This window comes from Orycteropus afer, unplaced genomic scaffold, assembly GCF_000298275.1.
Source record: "Orycteropus afer afer isolate SDZICR_OR568_19922 unplaced genomic scaffold, OryAfe1.0 scaffold00009, whole genome shotgun sequence".
In the NCBI taxonomy this organism is placed as follows: Eukaryota; Metazoa; Chordata; class Mammalia; order Tubulidentata; family Orycteropodidae; genus Orycteropus; species Orycteropus afer.
Genome location: NW_006921596.1, coordinates 22,055,128 through 22,072,795, shown reverse-complemented (window position 1 = coordinate 22,072,795; position 17,668 = coordinate 22,055,128).

The following is a 17,668-nucleotide window of genomic DNA, read 5'->3' as shown; positions in this document are numbered from 1 at the left end:
TTTACAGCCTCGGAAATCCAAGGAGGGTCACTATGAATTGGATCCAATTGAATCACTTTTTTTTTTTTTTTTAATGAGGACTCAAAGGGCAAAGAAATTTGGAATTTCTTCACGAATAAAAAAAACTAAAATGATGTCACTAATTATTGAGTATTTACGCATTCTTTTTCAGACCAAAAACCAAACATAATCCAAATATATGCTCGCAATATGTTCTGGTTACCTAGTGCTGCTCTGACAAGAATGTACCACAAATGGGATGGCCTTAATAAACAGGAGTTTATTCTCCTACAGTTTGGAGGCCTTAGGTCCAAGTTCAAAGTGGCAGGTTCTGGGGGCTGGGTGAAAGCCTCTCAGCCTTGGGTTTCAGCTCTGCATTCTGCTCCCAGCCCATTGAAGCTAGAGGCTTTTCTTCACTCAGACAGCTGCTGGCTGCTGAGGCTGGCAAGCCCAGGGTTGACAAGTAAAAATGGCATAGTCCCAATGTTACCAAACCACACGGCAGGCCATTTAGTCAAATCCAATGAAAGTCCCAAGGTCGGCAAAGTATGGTAGGCTGCTGAACAATGACATGGCTACATGCAGGGTTCAAGCATGTCATAAGCTAGAGACCATTCCCCAAGGCTTCTCCTTATATACAGGAAGCAGACCACATCACTCAAGTAGCTACTCAGCTGCTCACAGTAGATTCCACCATGGAGTTGATTACTGGTCTCATCATGGGGAATACTACATCCAGCTGCCCAGCCACTCAACCAAGCCCAGCCAAGTTGACACACAAACTGAACTACCACATAAAATAAACCATGAAATGCTTTATGGAAAATAAATATGTTTTAAGATTTCCAAAGCCAAAGGATTACCTTTGATGTAATGACTCACAAAGCCTAGGTTCCATGAATTAATTTTCTTCCTTCAACTTCAGGCTATTGCCTTCCCCACACACTCCTCAAGTTGTCATCAATGGCAATGCTAATTATTCCATTGGTAACTACGTAACAGCAAAGTGTTAAATATGGCATGAACAGTTGCTAGGAATTTATTAGGAACAACAATGCCCAAGACAAATTGTAACATTTTGTTTTATGTCTTCAGAGGAATGAATCTATACAACAAAGCTACCAAGGGAAACAGCAACCACAACATTACAACTATCATTTATTAAACATCAGCTATATGATCACCACTGACATCGCCTCTTCACATGTATTTTGTAACTCAATTTTATCTTTCTTTCTTCTTTTCTTCTACACCAATGGATCCAAAATTAAGAATAATGAATAAGAGCTCCCGCTACCATGAAACTTACATTCCTTTCCAAAGAATGAGGTATGATAACAGATTCAAAAAAATGAGTAAATACAAAAATAAAAATAAAAAAATTTGGGACGTGTACAACAGTTATTACATCAATGCAGCTGGGAGATATGCTAGAAAGCTCCACTTTGCAGTTGTATGATGACATAACTCTTTATATAGGGTTGCCAAGGAATGTCTTCCTTAGGATGTATTATTTGAGGAGGGTCATATGTTTGAGAAAGCACCCAGCCATGTGGAGGAAGAACTTTCCAAGAAGAAATAGCAAATGAGAAGCTTATGAGATGAGAATAAGCCTGGCATTTTGAGGAAAAACAAAACAAAACAGTGTAATGAGATCAGTAAGTCAGGAGCCATAGTCAGGAGCCATATTGCATAGATTTTCATTTTAGTGAAAACATACACAGCAAAACCTGCTCCCATTCCACGGTTTCTAGACATAACAATCAGTGACATAGGTTAAGTTCTCACATTGTGCCAGTATTTTTGTTATTTCTTTTCTAGTTGTTTCACATCCATTTACTGATTCTCCCTGCCCCCTTAACTTCTCATCTATGGTTTAAAATTGCTGTTGACTCATATATATATATATATATATATATATATATATATATATATAAACATATGTGTGTGTGTATGTGTATATACACAGCAGGGGGGAGTACCTGTCACTGAGTCAATTTCAACTCATAGCCACCTTCATCTCCACTGAGTTTCCAAGACTGCAGATCTTTACAGAAGTAGACTGTATATACACACACACACATATACACGTAACACAATAAACAAGGATAACAATCTTTACTTTCGGGGGCTAAACTGTGCCTAAGGCATTTGACTGCTAACCAGAAGTTTGGCAGTTCAAATCCACCAGCCACTCTTCAAAAGGAAGATGGAGCAATGTACTTCTGTAAAGATTTACCTCCTCAGAAACCCAATAGGGGTTGCTATGAGTTGGAATTGGCTCAATGGGAGTAAATTTGGTTTTTTGGTTTGGTTACTTAGTTTAAAGATTAACTTCAGGGGATAGTTTCAATTCCGGATTGAAGAGCAACTCAGGGCCATAGTCCTGGGGACTCCTCCAGCCTCAGCAGGTCCGGTCTTGATTCTTAACAATGTGAACTTTTGTTCCATATGTTTCTCTCTACTACACTCAGTACTGGTAGTGGGCACCATCTAGTTCTTCTGGCTTAAGGTAGAAGAGGCAGTGGTTCATGTAGACAATTAATCAGCCAGTCTAGTTTCTTCTCTGATTCATGGGTTTTATTCATTCTGTTTTGTTCCAAATGAATAAAGACTGATAATTGTACCTCAAATAGCCACTCATAAGCTTTTAAGACCCCAGAAGCTACTCACCATACTGAGAAGTAGAACATAAACTTTAAGAACTCTATCATGCCAAATGACTGGCTTGACCCACAAAACTACAGACCTAAGCACTAAAGCAAGAGAAGTAATTCAGGAGCTGCTTACTTATGTCTAATCAGGACCATGGGGAAATCTCCTTCTGTAAGATTTACAGCCTCAGAAACCCAATGGGCTTTGCTATTGGTCAGAATCGACTTGATGGCAGGGAGTTTGGTTTTGGTTTTAATTAGAATCAGCATCTGCAGCCCTTTCATATACTCCAGTTCTCAGATCTTTTGCTAAGCATACAGATCAAATAAGCTTGATGAAAGGATACAAGCCTGACAGAGGTTTTTCCTGATTTTAAGCCATGCAATATCCCCTCGTTCTGTTCAAATGACTGCCTCTTGGTCTATGTAAAGGTTCCTCACAAACACAATTAAATGTTCCGGAATTCCCATTCTTCACAGTGTTATCTATAATCTGTTATAATCTTCACAGTCAAATGCCTTTGCATAGTTAATAAAACGCAGATAAACATCTTTCTGTTATTCTTTGCTTTCAGTCAAGAATCATGATGACCGCAGCAATGACATACTTGTTACGTGTCCTCTTCTGAATCTGGCTTAAATTTTTGGCAGTCCCCTGTCAATGTAGCGCTGCAATTATTTTTTAATTGTTTTCAGCAAAATTTACTTGTCTGTGATATTTATAATTCTGTTGAAGAATTTCTGCATCCTGTTTGTTCATCTTTCTTTGGAAAAGGCACAAATAAGGATCTCTTCCAGTTGTTTGGCCAGATAACTGTCCTTCAAATTTCTTGGCATAGATAAGTGAGTGCTTTCATCATTGCATCCGTTTGTTGAAACATGCAATTGGTAGTCAGTCAGTTTCTAGAGCCTTGTTTTTAACCAACGCTTTCAGTGCAGGTTTTACTTCTTCCTAAATACCATCAGTTCTTGATCCTATGCTACTTCCTGAAACGGTTGAATGGTGACCATTTCTTTTTGGTACAATGACTTAGTAAACTCTTTACATCTTCTTCTGAGGCTTTCTGTGTCATTCAATATTTGCCCACAGAATCCTTCAATACTGTAACTCAAGGCTTTAATTTTTTCTTCAGTTCTTTCAGCTTGAGAAATACCAAGACTGTTACTCCCCTTGGGCTATCTCTAGTACCCATTAATAACATTACTTTCTGTATATTTACCTATTCATATCATTTCATAAAGGTGAGAATGTATAATATTTTTTGCTGATAGGCTTATTTTGCTCAACATAACGTCCTAAAGGTTCATCCATGTTTCAAGATGTTCTACGAACTCATTTTGCTTTATTGTTGAATAGTACTATTTTGTTTGTATGAACTGTATTTTACTTATTCATCCGTTGATAGGTACTTGGGTTGGGTCTTTGTTTTTTGCTATTGAGAATACTGCTATGATGAACCCAGGTGTGCACGATTTACATAGGATTTTTGAAGACTGTAGGAAAAGTTTACGTTTTACTCTCAAATGCATATACAAATCAATAGCCCTTTAAAATAAAGTTACTATGATTGCTCCTACATTAATTTTAATATTTTTACTCCTAATGTTATTTTTAAATTTGTAAAATGCAGCCTAAATGTTATCTCACTTGGTCTTCATAACAGGCTTTACTACAATCCCTAAACTGTGTATGGGGAAATGGAGTTTGAAGTTTGAAGGACTAGCCAGCTACTAAATTTAAATCCAGAACAAGAACCCAGTGTTTTAGACTTAAGGTATTTCCACTACACAAAGCTGGCTTTACACTTTTGAGTTGCAACTCAAAATTAAAAGAGTATGAAATATGTGTTGAGAATTGATTTTAATCCCAGGGGACTAGAATATAACATTTTATCAGTTTTACAAATATGAATATGCTTATATCATTGATCCAAAACCCAGAAAGATCAATATCTAGAAATTCCTTATGTCTACACACCCACTGTAAATTATGGGTGAGAAAAAACAAAGTATTATTGGGATAAAACATTGTAGGGGCCTTTCTTTTGCTCATATTATAATTCAAAAAAGATGCCAGATTGCTTGGAACTTCAAGTATTGATGTTTTAATGAGTACACTATTTTCTCTAGTGGAGCACATCCAATTAAACTTAGCATCCAGTCTTTTGCTAAAGGGACAGTCTGCAGCTTCTAAATGATTCCACTTCTCCTTTGCTTTTTCCCCCTATTCCCAGATGCCAGTTTGAAGACTTGTTTGTTTTTCTAAAAGCAATAAATATCTCACTGGGATACCTATTCATGGAAGAGAAGTCAAGGGTCTGCTATATTTAATAGCTCTCCTTGTTTTTCTCAGACCCTCCTAGCCATTCCTTTTTATTTTCCTCTCAGCAGTTTTAAAAATTCAAATTCCTAAAGACTCAGTGCAAATCTTTCTTTCATTCAATCATGCATTTATTTAGCCATTTATTAACTCCCCAATTCTTTACTGAGTGTCTACTAGAGAAGTCCCTGGGTAGCACAAATGGTTTGTATTCAACTATTAACTTAAGGTTGGTGGTTCAAATCTAGCCAGCAGCACTGTGGAAGAAAGACCTGGTAATCTGCTTCTGTAAAAATTACAGCAAAGGAAACCTTCCAGAGCAGTTCTACCCTGTAAAACATGGGGTTGCCATGAGTTGGAATCGACTGAACAGCAACAAGTTGTGTTTTGGGCTTCCCACGTGGCAGGCACTGTTTGGGAAGTGGCATACATCAGTGTATGACACAAAATCCCCATTTGCCTGGAACCTGACAATTTCTTGTGGGGAACAGGAGATTTAAAATATTCATAAATCAATATATAACAAAATATGCACACAGAGGTACTTGTTATGAAGTAACAAAGGAAGATAAAAGGGATGAGGAGGCAATAATTTTATGTAAGAGTTAACACAAAGGAAGGCTGGGCAGAGAAAGGTAACAGTTGCACAGGAGCCTGAATGAATGAGAATTAAGACTTGTAAAAATGCTGGTAAATGATATTCCACGTAGAGTAATAGAAAATAAAAGACGAGTTGGGCATATTCAGGAACAAGAAGGCCAGTGTTTCTGGGATAGAAGAAGCATTGCTAAACTCAAGTATCTTTACCATTCTCCTAAACTGAGGAAGAAAGAACATGGAAGGAAGGTTGGTTTTTTGTTTTGTTGTGGTTTTTATTATTATTATTATTATTTCAGTTTTCTGGTGAAGTCTTACTGACTTTTGAAGCCCAAGATTGTAATGTGACTGGAGGACTTCCATGACCCCTAAAGGAAGTGAAGTCAAACGGCCCCTTGGTAAAAGCTGCTCAATCAAATTGTTCTTTGTCAGTTCCTCAGACATCATAGAAGACTAACTTAGAAGAAAGCAGTCAAAGATCCTACGGACACTTTCACATTTCTGTAATTCAAACATTCATGACATTGCTTCTATATCTTGGAAATTTCTTATTCAAAAATGTAAGAGGTAAGGAAAAAAATATACACAATAAGACCAATTAAACTTTTTTATTTGTTCTCTTTCTCCTTCTTACCCCACTGACTTAATTTTGATGTACATTTATATACCTGGGATTGAAAAGCCTTTCAAGATCATTTATCTCAGCCAAGTCAGTGCTCTTTAAACCTAAAACTGAAGAGAACACTGATATGAATTGGAAGTTGTGGGTGAGTTAAGTGAGGGCAGAAACTCCAGGTGGAAAAGAAAAGCAGATTTTGTAGACAAAAAGCACTTCCATAGTATGATATGTTTTGAAAGCTCCCCATAAAACAGTTTAATATAATCCATTAGTGGTATAATTACAGCAGAATCTATAGCACAATAAAATAATCCTATAAACCTTAATCCACTTCCATACAAATGCCCCCAGTACTGAAATCAGGAATGATGAATAAGAACTATGTACAATGGCAGGCTCTGCTCAAAAAAAAATAGGCTTCAGTTCCACACAAGTTCTCCATAGGTCTCTAAAATGTTATGCCATTTATGCAATTACAATCAGCTACTATTCTTAGGGGTTAAAGGCCCTGGCAAAATAAATGGAGATACTGCGTCAGTAAAGATGGCTCAATCAGGCTGGAAATGTTTCTGCTTATTCCCAGGGATGACACACTCCAATCTGTATAGCAGACAATAGAGTTTCATTAAAGATCCTGATCTCATAACCCATTATGTGACTGTCACATGAATGCATCCTGCCCCAACCTGGATGGGCTGAGCTTTGCATTCCACTGCGTCCCACAGGAAAAGGGAAGCAGAACTGGTCCTTCATGAGAGTTTTGAGTGGAATGATTGGGAATATTGATCATTTTCTAACCAAAATTTTCTCCTTTCAGAAAATAATAGCATTTAAAGGCAAGAGCAGCAGGTATGGATGGGTATACAAGGGGGGGGGGGGGCAAACAAAAATACAAATAACCATGGCCCAGGTCTTGGTTACATTGTACATCATGACAGTCTCCTCTTAAAACTGATCAAGTTCTCCCTTAAGGGGTAAGAGCTCCCACTCCTGCCAGCTGTGAAAGTCAGTTTTGACTAATGGCCCACCTGTGTCCATGTTGAACTATGCTCCCAGTTTTCTTCAGCAGCAGATTTTTCAGATTGCCAGACCTACCTTCCAAGGTGTCTCTAGGTGGACTTGAACTTCTAACCTTTCCATTAACAGTGGAGCATCTTAACTGCACCAGTCAGGGACTCCAATCGCACCCCCATCAGAGTCCAAATCCACTTTCACTAGCTTCATCAGAGCAAAAGAATTTTCCCTTCCCACGGAGACTGATAGTCAATAAAAATCTCCATCCGCATTCTCTAGCAAGAAATGGCTCCACATGGAAAGTGTTCTAGTTCCTAGCTAGTTATGTCTTTGGCAGCTGCCCAACTCTTGCTTATAAGGCTAGATTTGATGCAGGAAGGGAACTCAAGATAGGCCTGCTGAGGACACCCACACAGATTCTTTGAGAAGGTGGTTGAAGTTGCACATAGTTAGTAAAATTATATTAAATACCAATGTGAATATTAAAGCAGAAGTTGAAAAAAAGAGACCAGGTAATATTTGTGGTAAGTGAAAATGGACAGAAACAGGATGGACTAAAATACAGAGAATGGATGCAAGCACAGCACCCAGACCCAAGGCTAGACTGCCTTCTCCATGATACTCAAGGGTAGGTTGCCCTCTACGTGATATTCAGAGGGAGGTACCAGTAACTACTAGGAGCTCTGACAGCGTAGTGCCTAAGGCGCTTGACTGCTGACCAGGAGGCTGGCGGTTCAAACCCACCAGCCACTCCTCAGAAGGAAGGTTGGGCAATCTACTTCCGTAGTGATACTGCCTCGGAAACCCAAGGAGGGGTCACTATGAGTCAGGTCCGACTCGACAGCACATAACAATAACAACAACAACAAGCAGTAACTACAGAAGGTGGCTACATAGAACGTGTCCACAATTGGAACATAGTTTGAAACACAGACAAACCCCATTCTTAAGAATACTTTCACAGCATTTATAAGGTGGCCAAGAACAGAGCAATGATTTAACCAAGACACATGAAATTCTTACCTGACTGAAGCCAAAGATGGTTCTCACAGAGGACTCGGATGTGTCCTCCTCCCTCCCAGTAAGACCTTAGATACCTCTCAGGTTCCTGCTGGATTAGCTTCTTCTTTGGATCATGAGGTATGGTGGCAGCAAAGACATCCACATCTATAGAACATAGGAGGTTACAGTGAGGAACACATTTCTCAAGACCATTTACTACCACTTCCTGAAAACTCACATGAAAAAAAAAAAAAAAAAAGTCTAATTCCTATGATGTAAGAGGCCTCTCCTTAGATGTGGCACCCAGTATTTTGCTGTCCCACTGGGCATTCTGGAAGGACTTGTACTTAAAGTCATGCACGTATCATCACATGGAAAATGTAAGCTGTGACAAGATGGAAACACAGTGAGCCCATCAATTTAGAACTTGGATGTTTAGGCTAAGAGAGAAGCAGGGAATCAATGACTCAGGCACAGAACTTAAAGGTTAAGAAGTAGAGATCCACCTCTGACACCCATGGATCATATATTCACTTTGATAATCTCTCTTGAGCTTTAATTATTGCTTGAATACTGGAAGAATTATTTTGCTATATGATGCCTCTAACATCTAGGGTACTCTGCCATCTTGCACATATATTTGGCATTCTATCCTCCTCCCTTTAAAAACTCTCCAGGTGTTAGCTCTGGGCAGGGGGTGGGGTGGGGTGGGAATATCATTCTATTTAGTTCCTTTTTCAGATTGTATATCCCTGAGACACATGCATATATTGGTGACTTTATCAACCTGAGCTGCTTGTTAGCCTGACTTTTATCTTCCTAATCCTTTTTCTTCTCAGCACTTATCATTGTTCTTGGAACTTAGAAGATTCTCAGCAAATGTATGATCAATGTCTTTTGTGTGGACCATACCGCCTTGGAAACCCAAGGAGGGGTCGCTGTGAGTCAGGACCGACTCGACGGCACATCACAGCAACACATATAATGCACACCAATCACTTTTAAAACCTCATTTCTGATATTCACAAGATCACAAAGACCAAACTCTTTTCTCCATCAATTAAGTGGGTTCTGCACTTAGCTACTCTGCACCTAATGATTCTGACCATTCACAGTTGAGGACCATGCTCCTATTTGTGATTGTCTTTTTCTGTAGTTCATGTTCTCTGGGTGATTTCTCTCTAAGTCTCACCTTCATCTTCGTCGGTTCTCTATCCCATTTCTCTAACAAAGTCCTCAGCAAGAAAGAGTATTACGAATATCATAAGGAAACAGAGCATCACATGACTTTTCCCAATGAAACTGTTACTACTGCCACATAACAGAGCCATTCTCCTTCCTGAAATACTGTCTTCTTTTAGGATATTTTAACAAATGTCAATATAGCTATTAACTCTTCATGTTAGAATTATACTGTACTATAAAGGCAATGAAAGTGTTAAATAAATATGACAAGAGCAATAATAATAATGTTAGTACAAATTTAAGCTCAAGGAATTATTCAGCTCAAATGCAAAATATCAGTTGTGGTGCTAGTTAGTAAAAAAAAATGCTGAAGGACAGGTAGGTATTCAATTAGCCAGGGACCAGCAGCTCAAGGTGTCCCTAGAAACAAGCTATGCAATCAAGTTTTTCTACCATGTAAACTGAGTATCTACAGGGAAGAATTTCCCTGGCTAGAATTTTAGGCAGAATTTTTCAATCACATTGTGGAGGTGTATGTTTCCTCGTGTACTGAGGGACCTTCTAAGCCAATAATTTAAGACATTGCCAGGATCATCCTTAAAATAAGGAGGTTGGCTAGACACCACCTAGTTTTTCCAACACTAACACTTTTGAAGTCCTAAACTGGCACATGATGACTTAATTGAGATAGTAAATCATGTAATCAGAATCATCGTGACTTTAATTATGTTAATAGTATCAAGTGGAATACCTCTTATCAGTATTGGCAGATGGAAACCCATTGCTTTCATTCTGACAGAGAGGTATGTGTTCTTTCCTACACATGTTGTATTTTTCCCTCCACAAGGGTATTTAATATTACAAACAATGACCAATGACTTCAGGAGGAACCCATTAAAGACACTTAAGAAAATTAGCCTGCCCTTGGAATTTCACTACATGAGCTGTATTTGCGGGTCTGGGATAGCAAGGTGATGATAAGAACTCTAAAGCAAGTGGTATCCTGGAAAGTCTGTCACTGCAGTCCCACTAAGGAACAGTCTAGCAAGTGAGACTATTATACTTCCCCAAAGGACATCAATTACTCTTTCCAGCTCTACTCTCAAAAGCCTCATCTATGAATTATGTGGCTATTAAATAAGAATTCATCTTTTACTATTAATACTATTATCTAGGCAAAAATAATATTTATTCTAAATATGGGGATTATTTGAGTTGATAAACATATAAATTATTTCTCCAGTATCTACCTAAAGTGGATCAGTATAAATGCATGATCATACACATAGTCACTCACACATATACACACACACTGACTTACTAAAAGATATTAATTGAGCAATGATTATATGCCTGGCACAAGGACACTCTTGCAGTTACCTCAGTGATCATGATATAATACTTTTCTTCAAGAAACATACAAGTAAGTGGAGATACGATGGCATAGGACTGGAAAATGTTTTGTTCTGTTATACAGAAGGTCACCAAGAGTGGCAGCCAACTCGACAATAACAACAAGAATAAATTCAAATGTAACTGATATTAATTACAGAGATATTCCACAGGTGTGGACATGTGTGTGCACACACGTTTCCAAAGTGCACATTACTGCTCTGCAATGATGGAGTGGAAAGAGCACAGATTTGGCAATCATATGGCATGAGTTTGAGCCATAACTGCACCTCTGATAGCTAACTATCCTTACTTACTCAAAATCTGGAGCAAATACTTCAAATGAAACAGAATGACTGAACAGGATCGTATTGCAAGTAAGCAGTCCTTTCTATAACACTTGACACTTTATTGTTTCCGACGTGAACAAACCAGCTTTACTATCACCAGTGTGCATGCATTTTCTTTTTGCCACCCTTTCTCTCTGAAACTTCCCCACAGCCTTTAGAAGTCACTCACATTTCAGCACTAATGTGTTCTCCATTCACAACTTTAATGGTTTGTTCTGGCAGAAATGACATCTCTCATAGCGAACAGCTAAGGTCACTAAAAACAGTTCTTCAAGCCACATCAAAGCATTGTTTATCCATCTAGGGAACTTTATAACAAATGTCTCAAAATTGAAGAAAATATGAATGATTACAGTTAGGATGCCAAATGCCTACTTCTCATCACATAATAGGCATAATGCAGGATATCCTGGAATCCAACTTGGACAACAAAAGGCCTAAAACTTGTGCTCAGCAATTCACAATCTCTTTAAAGAGATTGCTAAAGCCTTTACCCAAGAGTAGGCAACTTTTGAAGAGGGCAACCCAAGATCTGTTTAAAATCAATAAAGGTCTGTTGCTTTACTCTTTGAATATGAAGTTTGTAAATGCAGAACAGTTGCTAAAAGTTACATCAATTACAGATGAATATAGAGGAAATGATGTGCTGTATCTAGTCCCCCTGCCCAATCCCTGAAACAGCTCACTTGAGCGTGAAAGTCAATTTACATTTTTTTTTTTTTTCAATTCAAGAAATGGAATTTTCATTTTGTGTCACATTCATAAGAAAACTCATATATAGCCCAGCAGGGTACTCACATGTGCTTAGAAACAATATTAGGTATGGGGATTACCTTTTGTACCATAAAGACAAAATTACTCACTGAGAAATAAGATTTTAAAGGATCCTCAGGAAGCAAGAGAAGAAACAAAAACAAAGAAACAGAATTGCATCCTAGGCTGGAACGGGTGTATTGTTTGCATGCAGGCCCCTCCTCCCTCCTGCATCAATTTTACATCTCCACATAGATTCTCTTCCCTCCCAGGAGTACAAGAGGCTGTTAGATTTTAATGAAGACATGTTACAGAAGGAGCCATGGGGCTAGAAATATGAGTTCGAATCCTGCAAATTGTTTCTCAGGAACAAAAGCAGGGAGGATTTTATATAAAGGGATTATAGGTACAGGTGCAGTTAAAGCAAAGTAAATTTACTTAATAGGGTACCGTGAGCATTTTCTATGTTATTATAAAATCATCAAAATTATAAGTATAATGATTGCATACTATTTTATCAAGTAGGTGCACCATAGGCTATTTAATTCTCAATTGGGGGCATTTATGTTTTCCCTAATTTTTTGTTTTTTAATAGTAAAACATGCTACAATAAACTTTGCATTTAAATGTTTCCCTTATCCCCATACTCTTTCTGTATTAAGCATAATTTTCATGGTTTAGAGTCACAGAAGTATATTTACCAGGTCAAAAGTTAAAAATATTTTTATGCTTTTGCTTGTATTTCCAACTTGCTTATCAAACGAATTACACCAACAAAAAAGTATGTGCTTTGTGAAACACTGAACAGTTCACTATATTATTGCAAGCACTGCTTATAATTTTATATTTAAAACTTAAGTTAAAGTAAATTATAAACAACCAGATCTGTATTCATGGGTGATGATAATGTAAAAATGGACATTAACTCTAGTTTTCAGTGACATGCTCAACTCTACCAAAATGTTGGTGAAACATGATCAATAAAGAGAAAAGATATTAAAAGAACTTCAACCAAACTTCTAGGACTTTTTTTTCTTTCTTTCTTTCTTTTTTTTAACCCCCACTATAACTGAAGACTGAGGTCAACACTGAAGTCAAATGTCAGCATACTGACATCTTTTTAGACCTCAGAACAAACCACCACCCTCACTGAGGCTTGGTAATTGTTGGTAAGGTGTCTTAGGCTGGGTTCTCTAGAGAAGCAAAACCAATGAAGCTTAAGGATATAGATATAGATATAGTTACATGTAAAGAGAGAGAGAGCCATTGATTGATCTCAAGGAAATGGCTCACACAGTTGTTGTTGTTATGTTGTTGTTAGGTACCACGAAGTTGGCTCTAACTCACTGCAACAAAAGAACGTATAAAAGAACGAAACACTGCCAGGTCCTGTGCCATCCTCAGAATCATTGCTGTGCTTGAGCCCATCACTGCAGCCACTGTGTCAGTCTATCTCATTAAGGATCTTTCCCTTCTACACACAGTTGCAGAGGCTGGCAAATTGCAAGTCTATCAGTCAGATGTCAGGCTGGAGGCTTCTCATGACTCACGTAGCTGCAGGTGCTAATGAACCCAAGATTGGCAGGCAATACAGCAGGCTGCTGGCTGCAGAGGCTGATGAATCCAAGATCGGCAGGAAGATGGCAGGCTGCCGGATCACAGGGTGCAAAGGCAACAGTCCCCAAATCAACAGCAGGACACCGGTCCAAGTCCAAAGAACTGGAGGTCATATACTGAGGAGGCAGATACAAGTTCCAGATCAAGCAAAAAGCCAGAGCATTTTGTCAGAACATCCACATAAATTGGAAGCAGACCACACCCCTGAGGCAATTCCCTTTCAGCTGACTGGCTGCTCATAGCACATCTCATCACGGAAGTGACTGCATTATATCAGATCTCATTATGGGGGATGACTACAGTATAACTGCTAAACCATGGAGAATCATGGCCCAGCCAGGCTGACACACCTTTGTCATTACATAAAGTTAAAAAGATAGAATTCTGGGCTAAACATCCCCTCTCCTCAGGAAGTCAAGGAGGCATGATATAAGAATAGCATGTTTCTTTGCTGTTGTTATGTGCCATCGAGTTGGACCCGACTCATAGCGACCCCTCCTTGGGTTTCCCAGGCAGTATCACTATGGAAGTAGATTGCCCCATCTTCCTTCCAAGGAGTGGCTGGTGGGTTTGAACCATCAGCCTTCTGGTTAGCAGTCAAGTGCCTTAGCCACTATGCTACCAGGATGTTTGTTAGCAGGGTTAAAAAAATACAATTAGTCACTTAGGCTGGGGTCTGAAATTGCTGGGAGAGGTGGTTTTCCCAGTGGACTCAACTATGGGGCAGCTGGGACGTACACACACAGGCTAAGGTTACAGTCCTTCCAAGGGTGGAAGGAAGAGTCGTCATCTCTGCCACGAACAGCTCTTGGAGGTGTACTGCTCATTAGAGAATTTTTCTGGTTATATGCTGTCAGATATTTATAAGTAATAAAAGCTACATTCCATGTGTTACTCTGTGGTCAGGCTCTGATCACAAAGACATGCCATGATGTTTATGGAGCAATCTATGTTAGTCATTGGTGCCCTTTTTCTAGTGAACTCATGGCTATCTAGAAATTGGGTACAATCTGTGAGCACCGCACAGACTAGGAGTATTGTCTTACACTGATCCCAAAAGAAGCGTGAAAATAAGTATAATATACATTTTTTGATGGGTTTATACAGTGCTATAGTTCACATTTTCCTTTAAAGTTGATCAGATATAACCATGTTATTAGAGACACAATGTGTCAATTCATGGCAATAAAATGGGTGCCAAGCATCCATTTTACACACATTACCAAATTCAGAATGAGTGGTTAGAAGAAACACAAGTTTTGGTATTAACACAAATCTGAATTCAAAATCTGGTTAGGCTACATACCAGCTTTCTAGTTTTAATCAAATTCTTTAACCTTTCTGAAATTCATTTTCCTTACTTACTTAATGGAAATAATAACATCTGTCTTAAAGGATATTTCTAAGAATTAAATGTGATAATATGTGAACATATTTCTAGCAGAAGTCATAATAAGTGGAAGTAAAGTATGAGGAGTGGATAATCCTACAAACATGTCCTCTGTTATGGAATGACTCTTGCACACTAGATCAAGAAGCAACTACTTATACAGGACAGTGATAGTTAAGAAATTCAGATTCAACATGGTGGTAATGACTTATGCCTGAACGTAACTGTCACAAGTGTAGGCAAATGCAAATGTTAATAGCCCTGGAGGTAATATGTAATTGGAGGGTACTAAAAATAAATTAGCAATTCTTACAAACGGGGTTCCATGCTAGCATGCATTCTGAGGACTACTTTAGATATGAACAATGGAATCACTGAGGCATTATTTGGAGTAACTCTCAGGTGACTCTGACAACTATAATTACATTGAGAGAGTAAGGTCTCAATTCTCAAAGAATGCAATTTATGGAGCTGACTGCTAGGAAAATGGAAAATGTTTCTGTTAAAGGAGCCAATGTGGAAATAAATCAATGCAGCAGAGATGTCAGTCTTCCATAAACTCTGCCATTCCCCAAATCTGGTGGCCAGGATGAGTTGATAGAGCTCAGAAATTTCTTGAGCTGAACTTTGTGAGTCTGCCATGTCTCTCACATAAACCACCTCTTAGCTAGGAAACAAGTAAGTAACTGTGAATAGCAAGGAGCCACTTCGTCATGGGATCCCAAAACCAAAAACCAAACTCAATGCCACTGAGTCAATTCTGACTCACAGCGACCCTCATTGGGTTTCCAAGCCTGTAAATCTTTACGGAAGCAGACTGCCTCATCTTCAGTGGAGAAGCTGATAGGTTCAAACCACTGACCTTTTAGTTAGAAACCAAATGCCTTAACCACTACACCACCAGAGCTCCTTCCTCATGGGATACAGAGGGAAAAGAATATATAGACAGAAAAAGAAATAGTTTTCATCTGCTACCCTAAAAGTACTACCTTAACCTAAAAAGTACAACAATAAAAATAATCCAACAAGTGTACCCACCTGCTGGCTTCAATCAGAGGCTACAGAGCCTTCATTCACTCATTCATCCATTCATTCATTCATTCCATCTTTGCTGAATGCCTCTAATAAGCCAGGCTCTGTGTAAGATGTCAGTAATTCAGAGATGATACAGATTAAGTCGTCCCATGGTATGGTAGGAAGGCTAAAAATAAAGATTTTCAATGAAGTGAGATGAGTGCTATGATGGACAGTTTTACAAAAGTTAACAGAAGAATTTCAGTAACCCTCTCTGGGCATCCATTTTATGTAGAAATAAATATTTTAACCAACACTTATATGAGAAGTAGAGTCCTTTTGCTAGGGACAGAGAACTAGGGAACAGTCCCCACACCCAGCAATGCTACAGACATGAAGGGACCACAGAAATAATCAACTGATTATTCAAACATTTTTCATGTTTTATTACACAGGTATGTGCAAACCATGTTTGCAAAACATCCTAATGTAGCTTGTGCAGCATCATGCCCCAATTCTGATCTCTCTCTGCTGAACTGGGTCCATTTGCCAATGCCCATGTCCAAATACTGTGTCCAGAATGAAACACAATATTCTAGGGGAGACCTTGATTCCCCCACATACAAAGGAGATGCCATAGAAGAGGGAGGCAATGATGGCAGCTTGACAACAGTCCAGCAGAGGTCGTGGCTTTTGTTGTTTCATTTATCCTTCTGGAGACTATGACTGTGACTGTAGAAAGGAGGAGAACCTTTTTCTAAAGTTTAAATGACTTCAGGAAACATTTTTTAAATGCAATTAATTTTATGTATGCAAAGGACAAGTGCAAGCAGGTCTCTGCGCTTTCTTTCTCTTATAGGAATTAGATTCACAATATAAAACTTTACCTGTCTATTTTTCCCTCTCCTTAAGCCTCATTAAACCACAGAGGCTCAGGAGGACACATCCCATCGGCACTACCCCAGTAACCTCTCCTCACCTGTCTAATGCTCTGTCTCCCGCTGCTCTTGCATCACTCAGACACCATCTGCACCGCCACTATTTCTAAGAGTAGGCCTCAAATCTGTAGCCTAGAAAGTGTTGCTGATGTCCTGAGGGCTCTGCAAGGACTGTCTCTCAAACGAAATAAACAATTGTTGTATCTCTGGTCACAGATACTTCTGGGCCAATGCAAATAACTCTATGCTGATACTCTACTCAGAAAGAGCAACAAAGAATCCTGCTACTTCCATTGCTGTCCTGGGCACAGCTTCCTTTCCCTGGGTGCCCTCTTTGGTGTTGACCTGGGTGAACTGCTTTCCACAGTGCACACGTCTAGATGGTTCCTTGTGATCCCTCATCTTTGCCAGGAACAGTCAGATTAGAAAAATGAGATCTTCAAAGCCCATGGACAAGGCAAATGTCATTTGATTGGCTCTTTCCAGGGCTAATGTGGGATTTCTTGGCCATTTCGGTGTTACTTACCTGCCCACAAAGAATGGTGATGCTGAAGCCATGGCCATGGGCTGGTGTCTGACTGGTCATTTCAACAGGAGGGTCAGTGGGGTTAGATCAAACCTTGGTAAAATTGTCTCCAGATCAAACAGTGGCACAAAAAGCTATTATCATCTTTGGCTGAACTTTTAGCTCTGAAATATACAGAACAGAGCTGAGAGGCCCACTTTACTCACAAACATACATAGGCTCTGTAGGACACATCCCATGTCCACTATCATGTCTACTCTGAGAATCACAGGAAGACACAGGCTCATTGGTGCCTTG